The sequence below is a fragment of the Alligator mississippiensis genome, chromosome 1 (assembly GCF_030867095.1).
Source record: "Alligator mississippiensis isolate rAllMis1 chromosome 1, rAllMis1, whole genome shotgun sequence".
Taxonomy (NCBI): domain Eukaryota; kingdom Metazoa; phylum Chordata; order Crocodylia; family Alligatoridae; genus Alligator; species Alligator mississippiensis.
Window position 1 is genome coordinate 338,770,362 of NC_081824.1, and position 17,439 is coordinate 338,787,800.

General features: G+C 43.9%; 1 protein-coding gene across 2 annotated transcripts in view; it reads left to right on the forward strand.

Moving 5' to 3' along the window:
- CYFIP1 (cytoplasmic FMR1 interacting protein 1) overlaps positions 1-17,439 on the forward strand; it is a 136,268-nt gene continuing 118,829 nt past the window's right edge. The window contains exon 1 of one of the 2 annotated variants that reach the window (XM_019485122.2): positions 1-124. The gene's annotated coding sequence lies outside the window, so the exon portion shown is untranslated. The remainder of the gene's footprint in view (positions 125-17,439) is intronic. The other variant, XM_006276205.4, reaches the window with a different exon arrangement.

Sequence of the window (17,439 nt, forward strand, 5' to 3'; positions counted from 1 at the left end):
AGCCGCAGGAAGGGTGTTTCCCTGCGCAGCTCCCAGCTCCAGTGACTCAGGCAGGAAACTCCCGGCCCAGCGCAGCGGCGGCGATCCCCAGGGCGGCGGCTGCACCCCGCGCTGCCGCGGACGGGTGAGCACCGGGCAGCGCCTCGCCTGCCCCTCGCTGCTCCCGCGGGCCGGGGGGCGGCCGGGGGCTCCTGCCTCTCCTCCAGCCCCCTTGTGACGTGCTGCCCGCGGGCTTCGGGCCCGGGGCTTCCCCTGCGCGCAAGAAGCCGCGGGGGTTCCGGCTGAGGGGAGGGAGGTGCCGGACCTGGGCAGGCTAAAGCCTGGGCACCTCCTGACTGGCAGGGGCTTGGCCTAGGCGGCCCTCAGCGCCTGCGTTTGGCTGCTTGGAGGCAAGGTCTCCTGCGTTTCTGAGCCCCACATATGGTACAGGGGCAAAGGGAGCGCATGCCCTGCCTGGCAAGGGGCACATAGGGAAGTAAGGCTGGAAGAGACTTCCAGAGGCGAGGGATCTCCAGAGGCATAGGGGATATGTGGGGGTGGAGGCCTGAGAGCGCTGGTGCCCCCCTGACAGCGCTCTGGCTGGTAGGGGGGCATGGAGAGTGCTAGTGCCCCCCCCCTCCCCAAATTGGCTCCGCTAGCATGTTTGGTGACTGGCTGCTGGGTCATTGTATGGCTGGCTGTGCCCTGCTGGCCCCCCCCTACCCCCCCCAGACTCAGGAGGCATCAGTCACCCATATGCAGGGGTCCTCTACTCCAGTGCTTCTTACTCTTTTTTGGACCAGGACCCATTTGCAAACATTGATGGCTTGTCCTGGTCCAGTGCCTCTCACTTCTGACCCACTGCCCACCACCCACAGTGTGTGGGGTGGGGTTAGGTGTGTGTGGAGCACAGGGGCCCCCAAGCAGCCCCTTGCAGGCTGGAACTCTGCCAGACTACAAGGAAAAAGCCAGGGTTGTGACCCACAGTTGGAGAAACACTGATCTAGTCCAGCCTTGTGCTCCAGGCAGGATTGTCCTGATTAAACCATGCCAGCCAAGGGCTGGCCCATCTGCTCTTGGACAGTTTCTAAGGATGAAGATCCCACTGTTTCTCTAAGTTGCCTGTTCCAGGTTGTCAGTGCCTCTCAAATGCGGAGGAGAATTGACACCCGTTCCCCCCCCCCCCCCAACTGTGAGGCTTGGGTTGGACTTGCTGTTGCAAAGGGGAGGCCCGTGGCTGTGGCAAAAGAAAGCACCCTTGGAACAACAGTTTGAAGGAAACTGGTTCCTTTCCAGCTCCACTAGTATTGTCTGTGAGGAGCAGGGCAGGATAGAAAGGAAGATATCAGCTTCCAGTAGACATCCTGGTGACCTGGTGGTGTTTCATCCTACTGCCTTGGCAGGACTTTCTGAAGGCAAATGGATATCTGGCTGTTTAGAAGGCCCTTCCCAACTGCAAACAGAAGGCTTAAATTTACACAGCTGATGTTTTCTAATACAATTCCCCAGCTGTTTTGGTTTGTAAGCTTTGTAGTGGGTTTGAAGAGCAAATCACACACTGCAAGCAGATCAGTATTTGTGACATCCCGCAAGCTGGTTTTGAGTGGTGACTGGATTGGTTGTCCAGAAGGGAAGTTCCTTAACAGGGATGTAAAAAAATACATTGTTAGAAGCTTTGAAATTCCTCTAGAATCATAAGACTTGTAGTTGCTGACTGGAGGGTCTCGTCACCATCACAGGTATTGCACTGCACGTGCTGCAACTTTCTAGAATTGAAATGAGGTCTAGTGAATGTTGATGCCTGCATCATTGTGAGTTTGTGTACTTTTGAAACTGGAAGGTAGAATAATATACCCTGCTGAAGCTTCCTGCTTTCTGGTCAGTATTTTCATATTCACAATCTGTTGTACTTAGATTGAATAGCTGTGATTTATATTGTTTTGTGAACCTGCATGATTAGCCCCAGTTTCATCCCTTTTCAAAAACTGTGTTGGGATCTACATATAATGTTTCGGCTGGCCTCTTCTACATGGCTTTGTTGTTTTTTTGTGTTTTTTTTCAAGTGTTGCTTCATGTCATTTGCTTATGCAGTTCAGCTGTTTTAAATAGACTGTTCCTGTAAGTGACAGAAAGTGGGAACAACTTAAAATCAAATTTTAGAATGGCGGGGAAGGGGAGACAGGCTAACTTTTTTTCCTTTTTTCCTGTCAAATGAGAGAAATCTTATGTTTTGCGTGCTGCAGACTTAAAGATCAAAGACTTGGTATAAAGTGGAGACTTTCTCAGGCTTACTTATTTAAAGAACAAAGGGCTAATGAAATTCCTGTAAAGGAATGGGACTTCATGAATTCCTCTGTTGTCTGAAAATACAAAATACATTGCAATTTTTTAAATTTAGGGTACTAGATATTGAGAAATGTATTGAAATAACTAAGACCATCAAAAAATTGAGCTTCAAACCTTGACTTATAACAAGATTACCATATTTCACGGTGCATATCCTGGATATAACTCTTGGGTTTATTCAGGTTGTAGGACTGGTTTTACTTGTAACTCCAGAGTTTACAGCTGTTTACAGCTGTCAAAAATGTAGTTGATTTTAGTAGTAATTTTTACCTTGACTTATTAAAAAGTGTTTTCTCTAACATACGTTATAGAATCATTACAACCACTGCAGAAATCATTCATAAGTTTTTGTATGTACTATTTGGATCTTATCACTGCTTTTCCAGGTATCTGTACATAAGTATATAAGTATACATATCTGTACGTAAGTAGAAAGTATAGTAGACGAGTTTCTCTCTTCAGGAAGCTCAGTATTTTAAAGATGTCTGGATGCTGTAAACTATGCTTAGAAGTGGAGTGGCGGTATGTGTCTATGTTGTACATACAGCTGAATGGTATGTGTGCCCCCTCCGGTATTGGGTTCCACCAGGGCCAGCCACTGAGCTAACAAGAAGTAAAGTGAGAGCAAAGGAAAAGATGCAACCAGAGAGATTTTTTTTAAAGTTATCTGCATGCTAATTTAGTTCATTAGAGCTTCCTGCTTCTTTTGCCCTTGAATGCCTCCACTTTTTGGAGGAGACTTATTTTTTATCTGGTAAAAGCACTGACCAAAAAGCTGCAATTCAAATATGAATCAGAACTTGTGGCAGAAGGGATATTTTTTATGATATTTTAATCAACTAGATTTTTGCAAAAAAAATAAGGTATCACCGTTGCCACAAGTTCTGATTCCTTTTGCCTCTAGACCAGTATAGCTACAACCTGGATACCAGACGCAATTTAAATATTGCTCTTGCTCCGTACTTTTAGATCCACTTGCTGGCGCCTGTCATCACTGGGTAGTATTTCTGGAGGCGGGGCATTGGGTAGTATTTGTGGAGGTAGGGCTGTGCGAAAATTTACCCGGCGTTTCGTTTTGAAGCTGTTTCTATGTGTTTTGAGCTCAAAACAGCGAAATCAAAACAAAATAAAAGCCTTCAAAACAGCTTAGAAATGAAACAAGGGAACTCGAAACGTTTAGAACGTTTCAAAATGTTTCTAGTTTCAAAGCAAGGCTTACTGGCTTCAGCCGCCTCCTGTCATTGAGTAGGCAGATCGGGGGCTCACCTGCACCCCTGGGAGGTGACTGACTACCCTTTTGCACAGTCCTGGTCATGTACTCTCTGCTGGACACTTGTCAGGCTACTCTGTTTGGTTCCCTGCTTAGATCTGTGTGGGGTTTTTCTTGGATTGCAAAGTGTGCAGAGTCCATCTCTGACTCTGTGTCCCTAGATGCACTCTTGTAGTCCAGCACCTTCTCTTCATCACTGGGACGTAACACCCAACTGCTCACGTTGGCTCATTGATGTGAGGTACTTCCATTTGAATAAAGGATCATCATCAAGACTTAACAGGGGTGCTCAACCTCTGGTCTATGGACCAAAGCCGTGTTGTCTGGCCTATAGGGCTCCCCAGGGGTTTGAAAATTGGTGGTGGTTGGGGAACAGTAGTTCCTGTTGCCAAATTTCCAGACCTATTGGGAGCCCCATATGCTGGATAATGTGGCCCTGCATGACATATTACTTTAGTGCACTGCTGGATGGGGCCAATAGACCTACCCCAGTCATTGACCCCACGCCACCCATTTGGCCTGTGGGGCTGGATGGTTGGGCACTACTGAAGGTTTAATGATTCCTTTGTTAGCATAAAATCAACAGAAAAGGCACACGATAACAAAGTTTGGGCATTACCACGCTAAACAAAGTGTAACAATCCTTGAAGTATTAGTCTAAGATGACAGTTAAAATCCACAGAAAAGGTACAGGCCAGTCTTGAACTAAAAATGCAATGTTTAGCTTGATATAGGCATGCACAAAAGGTTAATGATTTGAGACAGCTTTCATAAGTTGGATAGAGGCTCTTCAAATTGTCACGCTCCTTTTTCAAGACGGAACGTCTTGGTTTCTTGCCTACGTTGTTCAACTGCAGGGAGCCCCAGGGCAGCTCTGCTTTCTCCCCCTACCGTTTCTGCAGTTGTTTCATTAGGCTTGCTCTGAAGAACCTCAGCAGGAATGTTCTCTTGTGGGACAAGAGGGTTTTGGACCAAAGGGAGTGTTGCCCCCTCTCCCTATGACAGGCTGCTGCAGTTTGGATTAAGGATCAGTACTCTAGTGGGAGACTTCTTAGTATAAGGATGAACTTCTTGCAGGGGGTTGTCTAAGGGTTTCTTGTTTTTGGGACTCGCTTACCACAGCTGGATATGACAGATGGGGCTCTATTTAATGTTCCAGGTATGCCGTACAACCAGCTGTTTTTACTGCATGGGGTCAGGCAATCCTGTTAAACAGGGGTGGGGGGGTGTACACTGTGCGGGAGCCATCCACACTATGAGAGATGTGTGGATTTCTTTTTCTTTTTTTTAAACACATTCAGGAAACTTTTCTTTTCTTCTCTGCAGATAGAAAGGAACATTTAGGACAATATTTAACAACCCTATGAGCAGGGTGTATTAATGCATTAAAAAATACTGGATAGTACCAGGGTTCGAATTACACTACGACTCTTGGGGGTGGGATCTGCGGCAGTAGAAGCTGGAAGGAGCCACCGCTGCCTGAGCTGTTTAGAAAGGCACGGGGCAGGCCAGGAGCTCTCGTCTCTTATGGCGGGGCTCAGCTCCCCCGAGCCCCCTCCCCTTGTATTTCAAACCCTGGATAACTGAGTGGAGTCATACATGTCTTTCATGTGGACTGTGTGTTTCAGCCATGGTTATCTCTGCAGGTCTGTTTCTGCAGCAGCAGATGGATTTTATTTTTAGAAAGCAAAGTATTATTTAGAACCAAGTAATTTAAGAAAAAACATTTTAAAGCAATTTAGACCATTTGCCTTCCGCGTGGGGATTCTGGTAAGTTTACCCTTCCTGTTGACACTATCTCCATCTACCCCAGCCTCTGAAATCTGAATGGCATGGCTCGTTGACTCAAAAAAAACACTTCACTGACTAAATGAGGAAAAAATGCCTTCAAAAGCTGCTCATGATCCACCCAATCCACAGGAATCAAGTTACCAGTTAGTGTTTCTTTCATCTGTAGGGTCACTGCCCTGACTGGAGAGATGTGCAGCTTCACCGTGGAAGCTGGAAGTAGTACCTTGTCTTGTAATTTACCCCTGTTTGGTAACACCATCATATTTGAGGCTGCTTCTCTAGAACTGCTCTGTTGCTTTTCTGCTTGTTTTCCCTACAGCAGCCTATTAAAATAGACTAACATATTCTTAGAGGGGAAGTCTGATAATCTGATATGGTTTTATTTACTTAGCTTCACTGACAGGTCTCATACATAATTACTTAACCTCCCCAACAAGGTCATGTACGATCTTTATAACATTTTTACATGGCAGCTCCATGTCTACTTGAATGAGTATCGTGGGCAGACTGTAACAGATGCACCCCACCTAAGCAGGGAAACAATTCTGAAACACAGATATTGAATGGCAGGACAAAAATCCCAGTAGGCAGCTTGTGAAAGAGACCACAGGGCATTAGAGTAGATCGGGTGAAGTGCATATTAAAAATTTGGTATGGCAACCAAGAAAAGGAAGTTCAGATTTGAACTGCCAAGTTCTCATGTCATGGAGCGGAGAAGTAATAGGGCACACAACTTGGAAGTCCTTTGAATTGAGATAAACAAAGTTATAAAAATATGCCATGAAGTGTGATGGGATTAAGATTCATCGGGCCAGGATGACTTCTGGAAAAGATGTGCAGTGTTGGATGCTCTTGGGTATGTGTTTAGGGTAGCGAAGAGTGGGTTCCATCATGCGTTGCATTTCTGAGGGATATCCATGACTGACACAAGGGAAGAAAGCCATAAAGATTAGGCTCTTGAAGGGGAAGAATCCATTTGATATTTGGATGCATCAAATTATCTATAGCATACTAAGCACAAGCTTAGATTCTTTAAAAATATTAAGTTGATGGTATTATCTTATTTCTTTTCTAATTCCCGCCCCCCCCCTTTCCATTACAAATTAGACTTAAGGCAGCAGGGTGGATTTGATTTGAATCAAATTGGTTTAAATCACGATTTAAATAACAGTTTACATCACCAGTCAGGAAGCCTCAATTTAATCATTGTTTTTCTACAAAAAGTGCATTCTTGTTCAATATCCTTTATTCATTCAACTTCTTGAAACTTTGTACTTTTAGAGAGAGGTAAGGGCTTGATTCTGTGTGCACAAATGTACAAACACAAGATGGTTGCTGGGTAAGTAGTCAGGTCTGTTATCTCTCATCGCCATATATTGCTGTTAACAAAGATGTTATCTCCTGGAGAGGGAAATCCACAGTTTGAGAACTGAAACAGCATCACAGAGATACTCCATGAGATCTTCAAGACTGAGCACTGAGTCCCACTGGGTAGAGTAGTTTTTTTTTAAATCTTTTTATTAATCTATAGAGGAACCTCTGGGAACCCTTAAGATTGGGCCTTAATACAGTCCATGGTCTGTTGTGACCTATTTATAATTTTTTTCTAAAACGGTTACATGAGTATATATAGTCTCAGTATATAATTAGAAGTTATAATCCCTATTCCATGATGCTATCTTTGAGCTTTAATGTATTGTAAATTAAAACTATCTTTGCATAGCTTAATTTTTGTTAAAGAAGCATCTCAACAGAAAAAATAAAAATATGATTAAAATCAAAATATCCAGTTTTTTTTAAATGGATTTTTATCCACCCTGTAAGGCAGCTTTATTTGAAAGAGGTTAGAGAAATAACTTCCTTTTGTCTTTACTTTCATCTGTGCAGTAGATTACACCTGTGATGGTTTCTTTCACATGTAGTGGCTCTTTTACACAGTGAAAGAATGGTACATATTAAAAATAACTAGGGACTTGGATTTATTAACAAATATAGTCCAGGGGACGTTGGAATGCAGGAGTTGGCTGAGAAGGCCTCTGCGGCCAAATCCAAGGATGATTTGCAGACCAATACTTTAAAACTGAGTGAAGAAAATGAAGTGTTGAATGCATTTCTTGCTTCAAGCATTTGAGTGATATTAACACCTTCCTGGATCAACTGCTGAGATCACCTTCCTGTAATACTCTTTTGAGTGAGTGCAATAGCATTAAAATCCTGGAGGTCTCTTTGAATTACAGCTTGCTGCTGGGTTAGTGCTACATGAACATAGCATCATTTTGTATCTTGAAAACAGACTGACTGCATTAGGAAAGATGCAGCATCTTGATTTTTGAAACCAAGACTCTTAACTGATATGCAGTACATGACTTAGATTCATCTTATTCTTTGTGTCCTCAGGTTTATAGCCTTTGTGAAATGAAGACTTATTTTAGTGTATTTCCTACCACGTACTATTTCAGAAAATAGCTGCTGTAGACTGCTTGATAGCTGAGTCCACTTGGGTTAGGGCACTAATTAATTCTAATCCTTTGATACCTAGTTTCAGATCCTGTGGTGGATCACAAGTGACAGTGAATTGGGTTTCTTTTAGTTTTTGTTTGTGCAAGTCAGGAGACCCTGGCAGTATTGCATGTTTGTGCAGTTAGAGACCCTTACTAGTAGGGGGGACAACAACTGAATTGCTATAGCTGTGTGAAAGCTTGGTGGCAACTTGCCTCATTCTAGTTCAGTTGTTTCCCAAATCATTTTGATAGCCCTTTTGATTCTCTCTCCCCCCCCTCCCTCCCCCCCACCTGCTCCCATCATGTCCCAGCATGTGTTGCACCCTGCCTGTTGTGTTTTGCCCACCTCTCTGGCTTTTTCTTTTTGCTGCATTTTTTTTCTGTTTTTGACACCTTTTGCCCCAGTCCTCTCTTTTAATTTGTGCTACTTCCTCTTCTGCTGTTGTGTGGCTCATTTGTGTTACTTCCTCTTCCTCTCCCCTCCCCCCCACCTCATTTATCCCACTTGTTTCATCCTCTCTCTCCTTGGTCCTGTTCCTCTCCCTTTGTCGTCTTGCTATGCGTCTCCCGCAATGGTCCACATGACATGGTCTTTTTCTTCCCTGCTTCCTCCATTTGGGACCCTTCCTGTCTTGGCAGTCACTGTTGGTGCAGGGGTTTCTGAACCACGCTGCTTGCACTGTTTCCATAAGCTTCAGAGAAGGGTGCTGTATTGCACCGCTCGGAGGGTTTTGCAGAGAACGCAAGGGTAGAGGCAAATGGGAGCTTAAGTTGTCAAACGACCAGAGAAGAAAGCATGGCCTACTGGAGTTGGTCTGGCTGCTTTCTGCTGGATGGGAACCCTTCTATCCAGTGTGAACAGACTACTGTACAATTACATTTAGCACATCTTTGATCGCAAATCACTGTGTAAATGGCAATCCTTGCAGCAGCACTGTATGGCAGGATAGTGTTGCTTGTTACCATATTTACTGGATAAGGAAACTGAGGCACAAATATTCTGACTTGTCTAGCATCATAGAAGGGAATTAGTGTAAGCCCTTGATGCCAGTCCTGGTAGTGGGATCCTGTCTCTGTTTTGAAGGTAGTACTTTTATTATAGATTTCTCTTTCTTAATAAACTGGCTTTCTTAAAGGTAAAGATAAGCTCTGTCCTCTTGGAAGGATTTCATTGTCTTTCTGAGCAGATTTTTCTGCATAGTAGCAAGAAATACTGAGAGCAAAACTTGTCCCAGAAGCCTCTTGAATCAAATTCTTTGTATGAGGAGTGGTTTTTCACCATAGCAGCTGCCTTCAGAGTAGCTGACTTAAGAGCACGTTGCGTCATTCCAAAACAGCTGGGAATCTTTTGTTTTTATAGTGATTGATATTTTTGGCATGTCAAACTATTTTAGGAATGCACACCCGTGCAAAATAAATTAATCTCTATTTCTTTATGTTTTTTGTGATACAATTCCATAGCTTATGCACTTTGATGTCAGTAGTTAAACGAACACTTAGGTTATTTTTAGGTGACTTCCATGGCTTAAAAAAGCTAACAACATGCTTTACCGAAATGTGATTGCAACACCAGTTTACACTTTCGTGTGGGGTTTCCCTTCCCAAAGGATGCCAGAGAGTGTTACAGGGCTTGTTCATCCTTAAATTGAAATAGGTCTCTGGGCTGGAAACAATAGTTGAACTGCTCTTTGTTGCTCTGGATAGAAAGTAAAGCAGACTAGTATCCAGAACCGGAAGTTCAAGGGGAATTTTTGGCAGAATGTAGTTATCTAAGATGGACTATGGCCAGGACACCAGAAGCGTGCCCTCCTCCTGGAACGCAGGTGTGATCAGCTCTTTACCAGCCAAAACTTGTTGCTGTATCAGTTTTGCTACCCTTCTAAAATAAAGCAAGTGTAGTAGGTAAGTAGCTTCCTGACACCATGGGTCAATACTGACCTGGGGAATGGAAGAGCAGTAATGAATCACAAACATCACTTCTGAGTCATTTGCATGGTCTTTCAGCTTCCCCCGAAAGAGCTGGCCTGGCCCAGCTCTTGGTGCTAAAGGCAGCAAGGCCACTGTATGAGTTGCCAGTAATAAAAATGTCAACAGATGCATGTGATTAGTCTACTACAGATTTTACCAACTTAAAAAAAAAAGTGGGGGGGAGGTTATCAGTATAGATAACCACAATGTGTGTTTTTGGGGATGTAGCACCTGCAAGAGGATATGTGGTTTTTACCCACACTGTATACAAAACTCTTGATAGGCAGCAGTGTAAGATGATCGCTGTGAAGAGGTGCCTCTTTTTATGTAAAAAAAAAAAAAAAAAAAAGGTAGTCCTGTGTGACTAGAAGCACACAGTGCACTGTTTTGTATTTCACGGAGTTGCCACTTCCCGCAGGATTATGCCTGTGCTATTATGCCCTCTACCAAATCAGTGTCTGCTTGTGGAAGCATGTCCTTGCCTAAGTTTCCTCCAGTGTTAGGTCATTTTACTTCAACCCACAGGCCACAAGGGTGAGCAGGGCAGCCCCTCCCTTGCTTCAGTTCACGTTAATCACTTCCATCATGTGACTGTTCTTTTGGCTTCAGACATGCTACAGTGCTACAAGTCAGTGTTGGATAACATTTGTTCCCTCTCTTTAATTGCAAATGTATTTATTTTTAAAACCTTGACTAGAGATAGGATCTGCTGCAGAAAAAAGCCTGTCAGCCGTTCCTTGCTGCATTTTATTTTGCTTTAATCAGCTAAATTGATAAATAATATGAAAGCATTTTTCCTTCCTGCTTCAATTTATGCAAATCTGTTGCCTAGAAACAAAGGAGCCGCTCCAGTCACAAGAACCAAACACTGAAATAGTCCTCCTCTCAATAAAACGGGTTTTGTCATCTAAAGGGGGTGGAGAGGGAGAGAAAAACATCAGCAAGCTATTAAACTGACTGAACAGGTTTTTTACAAATTAAATTCTATTCTACTTCATATAAACTGATATAAAGGCAAGCTGTTAGTCAACATTAAAGTGGTGGCTTCATTAAATTAAAATATCTATGATAACTGTTTTTTTGTTTAAAAAAAATTGAAGAAAATCCTAGCAAAACACAGCATAAGGGGAAAAATGGATTTTAACATCAGCTGTCCTGCTGGAAGAAGAAAAATCTGCTTTAGCTGTTTATCAAAAATAGTTGAAAACCTTATGAGCTTCAGTGCTTTTCCTTGAATAGAGATATTGCCTCCTTCTATATGAAGTCACTTTTAATTCTTTTTAGAAAAATACCTTGCAGGGTTTTTTTTAATTTTAAATTTTATTTTATTTTTACAAACTAGAAATACAAAAGAACGAGAGAGCAGAATAGAAGAAATGTGACTCTGTGGTGCTGGTATACAATCAAAACTTAGCCTATACAATAAACTACAACTTTGCTAAGCAAAAATCCGATCTGCCTTAGTTAATGGCAAAATTCCTGTTACCTTTAGTGAGAGCAAGATTGGGCCCTTATGCCGTAGTTCAGCAGACCATTCAAGCATCTGCTGGACTCCATCCCAACTCAGCAAAGCACTTAAACTCCTTTTTAAATAGGAGCTCACTGCTGAATCTGAGGCCTTCATAAAGACTAATCATGTCTTCCCTTGGTCTCAGTTAAAAGCTGCAGTCAGAGTATTACTTTTTTCTTTCTCCTGTTGTTGGCATTGTCCTTATTTTGCATCCTTTCGTTCTCAGTTCTTTAAACCAAAGAGTAGAAATAATGTTCTTAGAGGCTTAAGCATGCATGAAAAAGGAGGGGAGAGAAAAGGTGGAACTGTATAGTCCTGATGTTCAGTGTGCAGCAGAATAGCATAGCAAAATAAATCCATTTCTGGACCTGGGACTCATTTCATGGCACAAATTTAACCTGCTTTTTGCTTGTCCACAGAATAGGAAATGAGGGTTTTTGGGGGGGGGGGGGGGGGGGGTTGTATTGTATGTTAGCAGGTATTTGGGAGCGCTGCTTCAGAAGTGGCCTAACCCTTGGAGGTGGCCTAATATAGCAGTGTGACTTGGTTTGGTATTTTTGTTTTGGTTTTTACTTTTAATTTTAAAATCATTATGGTTCTTCTGGTTTGACATACAATGCAGTGTGAATGAATAAGCAATCAGGGCTCATAGTAGAGATGATATCTTAGACCAACCAGATTTTTGCGAAAACATTTCTTTAATTGCAAGCTTTCAGGCACAAACACCCTTCATCAGGCGTTAGAGAAAAGATGATTGTAAAAGTTCTCCCAAGTAGAAATGAAAGGTCATATTTCATAGGATTTCACAGAGGAGTCAATAGATGGAAAACTATTGTGTTGAATGAATGATGTTCAGAGAACATGAAATGAGCTTGTAGGGCTGTGTTCATATGCTTTCCCAGAGGCATTATCAATACATGTTCCTTTTTTCTGGGTCTGCATCAATTGTAAAACCTTGTTTGTACAGAGTAAGGCTGGTCTGTCAGACCTCTTTCTTCTTGTAGTGGGGAAGCAGACCACTCTGGTGGGTATGTCTGTGGTGCCAGTATGGGTCCAGGCAGTGCTATGCAGAGAGATGCCATGTGCTATCTTCTGGACTGAAAGTAGCATAGCTGTCGTAGGATGGTGCTGCATATGTGCCAGTTAGCCTCTGCATCTCAATCTTGCACTGAGGCAGCTATACTAGTTGTAATTTGGGGGATAGCATGTGTGGAGCAGCGTGGCATCTCTCAGGATGCCAGTTCCTGGTGCCGTAGCTGAGTGGTGTAGACATACTTATGTTCTCCTTCTCCTCATACTACAGAAATTGGTGGGAGAGGCAGGAAGCCTGGACATAACTGCATGCAGCAGGTAATGTTGGTGTGCTGGGGAGCTCTATATCCTATTGCTTGCCCCCAAGAAGTAGGGAAGCCCAGAGAGAGAGAGAGAGATGTGTGATTTGGTGGGGCAGCATCTCCTCTCTCTGTTCTAGGAGCAGTACTTCATGCAGTATATTGTAAAGTGACCCATGGTTCATGAAAGCTTGTCTCTGATTCAGATAGTCTGTAACAGTTGTTCTTAACCTTTTTAAGACTCAAGGCACATCTCTAACTTGTCAGAATTTAGTGGCACCCCATTTGAAGACGCATTTATTATAGTAGTGTTTACTTTGTGGCATGCCACAGCAGCCTGAAAAGGATCTCATGGGGTGGTAGGGCACCCTGTGAGCAAGGCAGGGGGTAGGTCATGATGGTCATGGTGGCAGGGGCTGCTAGGCTGGGCAGCCTGGAGAGCTTTGGGCTGGGTCATTAAACCCTTGAAGGAGGCAACTGTCCCTGTCGGAGGAAGCGGGTAGTGGTGGCCTCTAGTGCAGAGGCTGGTGGCAGGGGAAGGATCTTTCCATGCCCTGCTCTTTTCATCATCTGTCCCAGCTCTGCCCCGGGTCTGTACTGGAGCGGGTGTGTGTAAGCCTCTGCTGCTGTGGCTGTTCCACATTCAAGGGACGTGGATGGTGGCACAAGGAGTCCTCATTCCCTGTGGTCCTTCCCACCAGCTCTGGGAATGTGGGAGGAGTGGGGGGAAGAGCTGGACTGAAAAAGCATGACTCTGTCTGCCTGCCCTCAGCAAAACATGTTGCTCAGAGCATGGGTACAGTTGGTGCAGAGGCTGTGCTCTTCCCCCCCCCCCCCCCCCCCAACCACACCCCCAGCCTGTGTGCCCAGAGCTGGTGGGAGAGGCCATGGCGAATGCTGCCAGGATGCTGGGGCAGGTGCAGGGTGCTCAGTGTGTGGAGGAGCCACCACTTGCCTGGTCTTACATGGGCCAGGTGTTGCAACACCCCTCCAAAGATCTTGGGGCACCCAGGGTGCTATGCTACCCTTGGTTGAGAATCACTGGTCTATAAGTTACACCTCTACTTCACCATTTGCCAAACTGCAGACTAACAGGGCTGTCTACCTCTGTTTGTGCTGACTGTTGTGAGTATGAGGTTCCTCTCCTCTTTGCTACTGACAAGAGCAATTTAACCCAGTTCTGTAACTGCAGTCTGATGTACTTCTTCCCCCTGCCCTCGTGTTTGCATTTACAGTGGTTCCTCTTTTTATAAATGCTTTTGGACTTCCTGACCTTTAAGTAGTTTAAATCTGTGATCTATCTCCTTTCCTTATGCTACTTTTAAGCTTAGCTTGGTTTTAGATGTGCTTTTTAATGACTGACCTGGTCTTTTTATTCACTCACAAAGCTCTCTTGTTAGGGGAAAGCAAAACTACAGAAACTCTCAATCTTTTAAAATCCTGGTGTCTTGATATAGTTGAGTCCCTGTTTGAAAGTAAGTGGCTCACTAAAGCCATGAGACTTGGTTGTGACAACCGTTTGGTACTCTAACCATTAACAGTGCCTTGTCCAATTATCTTCATAATTTCCCATACATTTTATTCTTTAGCAGATTTATAAATGTATCTGACATACTTCTTTGACTACTTTAGCCCTGGCCAGGTAAAAAGGTGGTGCCAAAATTGTGCATAACAAAGTTAGTCTCAGCTTTAACAGTCAAGAAATATCTTATCTCTTCAGAATATTAGAAGCATTTTTTTTAAAACATCAGAAACTGAGCCCATATCCTTGCTTATGTATAAGCTCGCTTGTGTAAGTAAATCAAAACCAGACGCAGTAAAAATATATGCCAAGTCCAGTTGGACCTTTGTTTTGCCTACTGGTTCAGCAGTTTTAGGGCTAGATTTTGAAAGGTAATTAAGAATGTGTCTGGTCAACTGCAATGAGTAAGTCTCATTGGGATTTGGGCACCAGTTTATTCTACAAAGTTTTGCCATTTGAACTTGTCTTATGTTAGCACATCCTTGTCTGCAGCCAGTGTTAATTTTGAGTGCTATCAATAAAACCCTGGGTTCATTCTGGTCATGTGAAACCATCTTTCTTAAAAGGCTTATGGCTTCCATTGTCACTGTTCCAACAATGCAAAGCCTTTACGGATACTGCATTACCTGTACTGGTATACTGTCCCTGTAGCAACAGTGCCATAATGCCATTTCCCAGTTACAGCCCTGGTCACTGTTTAACAACCAACTGGCTAGGGATTCACAGTGACCAGAATCCCATCTTTGAAACCCCTAGTGCATTTGTAAAATGTTTTTCTTTCTCCAAGCCTACATTTGCTCCCTTGAAAACAAGGATGGCAGCAGGTAAAGCTGCCCATAAGAAGATTCAGGCAAATCTCATGTGACAGCCTGATCTGGTAGAGAAATGCATTAGGGAGAGAGAAGGGCAGTATTCTCCAAGTTCAGTCACAGGACTGCCATGAAAGCTGTCTATTTGGACTCTGCAAAGGACCTGCAAAAACTGGGACTGGGAGATGAGCAGTCATGCTTGATAAAAAGGAAGGAACTTTGTTCACATGAAGGCATGAGAGAACCTGTGCACGCTATGTTGGTTGCTGGTATAATGTACAGCTGGTTGTCATACATCTGGTCCACTCATTTGGACCAAAGATCAAATCCAAGCATATGAGCATGGGGAGGGCCAGGAAAGTAAGCCGAGCTCATGAGCCTGGACTCGAAATTAGAGAGACTGCCTAGATTTCAGAGCAGAAGAGCAAGCGAAAGAGGGAGACAGTTGAAGCCCTAGAAGCAAGGAGTCATATGGGAACTAGCCTGCGTTCTGTTGCCATATGAGGCCTTGAATAGCTGGAAGCAGTTCTCAGCAGCCTGTCCCATGGCTTTGCAGGCACATCTGTAAATGTTAGCTCACTTGTCAGTGTCAGTGTGCCCAACTGAGGCATGTTGTAGTGTAGCCTGCACAGGCTGGAACTGCACTGGCCCTGGGACCCTGTTGATACCCGTCACTCATGTGTACACTGGAAGTCTTATGGAACTTGAAAGAAGCCCATTCCTAAAAGTGCAGACTGACAGTGAGGGGGTCATGAAGGGTATGGGTCTTAGAAAGCCAGACTAGCTCATGTAGGTGCATTAATGTGTATACCCTCTCTCCCTCCTACCCTACCCCTCCTCTTCGAAAAAAAAATACAACAAAGTTTGTTCTAGGCCCCGGAACTCCCCCTCATCTCTTTCAAAATAGCAGTGGGACATATGCAAGCAGGAAACAAAGGCAATTCCTTTTGAAGTAGTTGGTTTATTTTAACGTGCATGACCAGTCATAGCATAATAGTAAGGAGCCCATTCATAAATTCATACTTCAGGCAAGGCAGGAAAATTAGAATTTCTGGCAGCATGCACTAGTGCATTGCAAACAGGAAAAAAAAGACTAAGAAGAAGGTATTGAAGCATTCAAGCAAATATATACAGAAAATTTAAAAACACTCATGCAAGAAACACTGGCGTGCATCTACTGCGGCATCTCAAGCAAGGCTAAGGATGTCATCCTCCTGCTCTACTCGGCCTTGGTGAGACTGCAGCTGGAGTACTGTGTCCAGTTTTTGGTGCCGCACTTTAGGAAGGATGTGCAGAAACTCGAGAGAGTCCGAAGGAGGGCCACACATGATTAGAGGCCTAGAGACCAGGTCATATGAGGAGAGGCTGAAAGACTTGGGACTGTTCAGCCTGGAGAAGAGAAGTCTCGGAAGGGACTTGATGGCAGCCTGGGGAGCATCTATTCACCAAGGTGCCCCAGGGAAGGACAAGAAACAGTGGGCACAAACTGATTGAAGATCGTTTCAGACTGGACATAAGGAAAAACTTCTTTACAAGTCGAGTGCCGAGGGTTTGGAACTTTACCCAGAGGTGGTAAAGTTATCCACCCTGGCCATCTTCAGAAGGCATCTTGACACCCACTTTGGGGTCATCTGACCTCAGCAGTCTTTCCTGCCAAGTGCTGTGGAGGCTGGACCCAGTGATCTGTAAGATCCCTTCCAGCCCCTAACATCTATGAAACTCTAAAATAATTCTTGCAAGTAATCACATAGAGTAAGCAGTTAATGGATTTTTATGAATGTTGTAAACAAGTCATGCAAACATTTAAAAAAAAAATCCTGTCTGAAAGGCTACAGGCAAAACAAATGACTTTTATCCTGTGCTAGGATTCAGGAGATTCAAGAGAGAGGCTTTCTCATTGGTGCTTTCTCAACAGTTGCCACCCATTTCCACTTGCGAAATTTCAGACTGACCTTGGCACAGAAATTCCTTTTGTCCTCTGCAAGAATCGCAGCATTTTCCAGCTGGGAGTGCCTGCCCTCCATCTGGATGTTTCTAGGAAGGGCTGCTGTGTGTCTCCTGCAGCCAGTTCTAGTGGCACTATTGCTGTCAAGAGCCAGGCTGTACATGAGCTGTTGCTGTCAGTTCATGAGCAATACTTATGCAAATCGCCACCCTTGTCATAAATTGAGTGATACTTCATCTAGGGTTACTGTACTTACTACTGTGGAATACCTGACAGTCTGCCGCAGTGGTTTTCAACATTTTTTATTCGTGGACTCCTTAAAAATTTCAAATGGAGGTGCAGTGGACCCCTTTGAATCATAAGTGTAGGTATCCACATACTTTTGATTGGTCATAATACTTTTTGCGGATCCCTTAGACATAGCCTGCGGACCTCCAGGGGTCCACAGACCACAGGTTGAAAACTAC